Raw genomic sequence first — 3,806 nt, forward strand, 5'->3', positions numbered from 1 at the left:
CTGTTAGCAAAGCAATGTGAATCAAGCAATAAATAAATAAAATAATGCATCATGGCTAAGTAGACTTTATTTCAGGAATATAAGGAAGATTTGACACTATAAAGCCTTTAGTTTAATTTATCACATTGACAGAGTAAATGAGAAAAGTGTAATATTCACCTCAATACGTAGAGAAAAAGCATTTAATAATAATTCAATACACATTGCTATGGACTGAATTGCGTCCCTCTAAAATTAGTGTTTTTAAGCCCTAACACCCAATATGATGATTATTGGTCATGGAGTCTTTGGGAGGTAATCATGGTTTATTAGATCATGAGGGTGGGGCCTTTATGATGGGATTAGTGACCCTACAAGAGGAAGAATGCTCTTTCTCCCTTTCTCTCTCTTCCCTGTGAGGATGCATCAAGAAGGCAGCTATCTACTAGCCAGGAGGAGAGACCTCACTAGAAACGGCATCAGCTGGCACTTGATCTGGGACTTGTAGCTTTCAAAACTGTGAGAAAATAAATTTCTGTTGTTTAAGCTACCCAGTCTACATTTTTTTTTTTTGGTATGGCAGCCCAAGGTGACTAACACATCTATCAATAATAAAAATTTATATAAAACTAGGAATATGAGAACACCTCCTGAAACTGACAGCATCTTATAAAAAGCTACTGCAAATATAATTCATAGTAAAAATTTTAAAAACATTTCTATATAATTCAGGGACAATATTTTAATTGAAAGTGTAGTCATTGTAATAAAAACAAAAATATAAGGAATTAAAGAAAAGTAGCAAAACCCTTACAATTCACAAGTTATATAAAATCCAATAGCAATTCACAAGTTATATAAAATCCAGTACACAGAAAATTCAATAGCATCCCGATAAAAATTATTACCAGTAATAGGAAAGTTCAGCAAGTTTACTGGTTCTTAGATAAATATACAAAAACTCAATTATATTTTTAGGTACCAACAACAACGACAAAATGTAGATTTTAAAAATTTGCCATTTTGACAAATGCATAGAGTTGTATAACTATCACCATCACTGCCCAAATTTCCCGTGTAATCCTCTACAGTCAATCCCCTACCCTCATCCTTAACCTCTCACACCACTGATCTGGTTTTCACAGTTTTTTCTCTCCAGAAACTCAAGTAAGTGGAATGACAGAGATGACAGAGTTTATTTAGTCTTTGCTGTTTGATGTTTTCATTTTGTATGTATGTTTTACCATGTATTAGCGGCTTGCTGCTTTTTATTCCTGAATGGTATCCTATTGTGTAGATACACCACTGTTTTTTTTTTTTTTTTAAATTATACTTTAAGTTCTAGGGTACATGTGCACAATGTGCAGGTTTGTTACATATGTATACACATGCCATGTTGGTGTGCTGCACCCATTAACTCGTCATTTACATTAGGTACATCTCCTAATGATGCTATCCCTCTCCCCTCCCCCCTCCCCACAATAGGGCCCAGTGTGTGATGTTCTCCTTCCTGTGTCCAAGTGATCTCATTGTTCAATTCCCACCTATGAGTGAGAATATGTGGTGTTTGGTTTTCTGTTCTTGCCATAGTTTGCTGAGACTGATGATTTCCAGTTGCATCCATGTCCCTACAAAAGACATGAACTCATCCTTTTTTATGGCTGCACAGTATTCCATGGTGTATATGTGCCACATTTTCTTAATCCAGTCTGTCACTGATGGACATTTGGGTTGATTCCAAGTCTTTGCTATTGTGAATAGTGCTTTGTTTACCTACTTAAGCCTCAGCAATGGCGGGCACCCCTCTGCCAGCCTCGCTGCCACCTTGCAGTTAGATCTCAGACTGCTGGGCTAGCAATGAGGGAGGCTCCCTGGGCGTTGGACCCTCCAGGCCAGGTGTGGGATATAATCTCCTGGTGTGCGTTTGTTAAGACCCTTGGTAAAGCACAGCATTAGGGTGGGAGTTACCCGATTTTCCAAGTGTTGTGTGTCTCAGTTTCCCTTGGCTAGGAAAAGGAATTCCCTTCCCCCTTGCGCTTCCCAGATGAGGCGATGCCTCGCCCTGCTTCAGCTCTTGCTGGTCGGGTTGCACCCGCTGACCAATATTGACTGTTCAACACGCCCCAGTGAGATGAACCCGGTACCTCAGTTGAAAATGCAGAAATCACTGTCTTCTGTGTCGCTCATGCTGGGAGCTGGAGGCTAGAGCTGTTCCTATTGGCCATCTTGGGTGCCCCCCGTTTTTTTTAATCCACTTACCAGTTGACAGACATTTGAGTTGTAGTGATTATGATTAAAGCTTCTATGAAGGCTGGTGTAGAGGTATTTATATGAATACATGTTTTTATTTCTTTTGGATAAATATCTAAGAGTGAGAATTACAGGGCTATATGGTACTAGGATGTTTAACCTTATTAGATACTGATAATCTGTTTTCTAAAATGACTACCATTTTGCATTTCTACCAGAAATACATGAGAGTTCTAGTTACTTCTCATCTTTTCTAGCATTTTGTTCTGTCAGGTTTTTAAGAATAATTTACTCTTTTTTTTCATTTCATTCTTTTGGCTATATTATCCTAAATGCATCTTGTAACATTTTCATCAATAAACGGCCATTTTGTTGTTGTTGAATTTATTTTTAATTTCAATAGGTTTTTGGGAAACAGGTGGCATTTGGTTACATGAAAAGGTTTTTTTTTTTTGGTGGGGGGAACAGAACAATAAACACCTTTATTACACGGGTGAAGACAAAACGAGGATTTATTTGCCTTTCTGGGCCTTGATTTTTCTAAGATAGAACTCTAACTCTTTGCCCTCTAGCACATAGCCATCTGCTCGGCCACACTGTCCCGGCCTGGAGGCAATGCAGGCAAGAAGCTTGCCCTGCTGGAACTGCTCCTCCAGAAGACTGCTGATTTTGGCATTCTTTTTCCTTTCATCATATTTCTTCTGAATTTTTTTAGATCGTTTTTTGTTTAAAATCTCTTCTTCCTCAGGAGTCAGCTTGTCTCCCTTCTTGTGGCCCAGGGGCAGCACGTGGTGGGACTCCTACCACTGTTGGTACCATGTGCTGTCGATGAGCACGATGCAATTCTTCACCAGAGTCTTGGTACCGACCAGCTCATTATTAGATGCATTATAGACAAGATCTATGATCCTTGTTTTAGGAGTACAACACTCTGAGCCCCGGGAGAAATTCCCTACATCCAGCCTCAGGGCACGGTATTTCTTGTTACCTCACCACACACGGACTGTGTGGATGCAGCGGGGGTCAATCTTGGTGTTGGCAGCCGGGCGCCCCAACTCATACTTCCGTTTCTTGTGGTAGGGCTTTCTCTTGCCCCCGGTTTTGCGGCGCTTATGCCAGTTGTCCCGAGAAATGCCCATCACTCCACGCTGGCTGGAAAGAATGAATACTTTTTTTGAGACTGAGTCTCTCTCTGTCGCCCAGGCTGGAGTACAATGGCACGATCTCGGCTCACTGCAAGCTCATCCTCCCAGGTTCACGCAATTCTCGTGCCTCAGCCTCCCGAGTAGCTGGGACTTACTACAGGTGCCCGCAAACCACACCCGGCTAATTTTTTGTATTTTTAGTAGAGACGGGGTTTCACTGTGTTAGCCAGGACAGTCTCGATCTTCTGATCTCATGATCCACCTGCCTTGGCCTCCCAAAGTGCTGGGATTACAGGCCTAAGCCACCACGCCCGCACATGAATAAGTTCTTTAGTGGTGATTTCTGAGATTTTGGTGCACCCATAACCCAAGCATTGTACACTATATCCAATGTGCCGTCTTCTATGCCTCATCCTTTTTCCCGAGTCCCCA

The 3,806-nt window shown here is 41.2% G+C and overlaps 1 pseudogene; it reads right to left on the reverse strand.

Moving 5' to 3' along the window:
• Positions 1-2,671: 2,671 nt before the first annotated feature.
• LOC117088750 lies at positions 2,672-3,368 on the reverse strand (annotated as a pseudogene).
• Between the last annotated feature and the right edge of the window lie 438 nt (positions 3,369-3,806).

Source organism: Trachypithecus francoisi, unplaced genomic scaffold (assembly GCF_009764315.1).
Source record: "Trachypithecus francoisi isolate TF-2019V2 unplaced genomic scaffold, Tfra_2.0 Lachesis_group10, whole genome shotgun sequence".
NCBI classification, from domain to species: Eukaryota; Metazoa; Chordata; class Mammalia; order Primates; family Cercopithecidae; genus Trachypithecus; species Trachypithecus francoisi.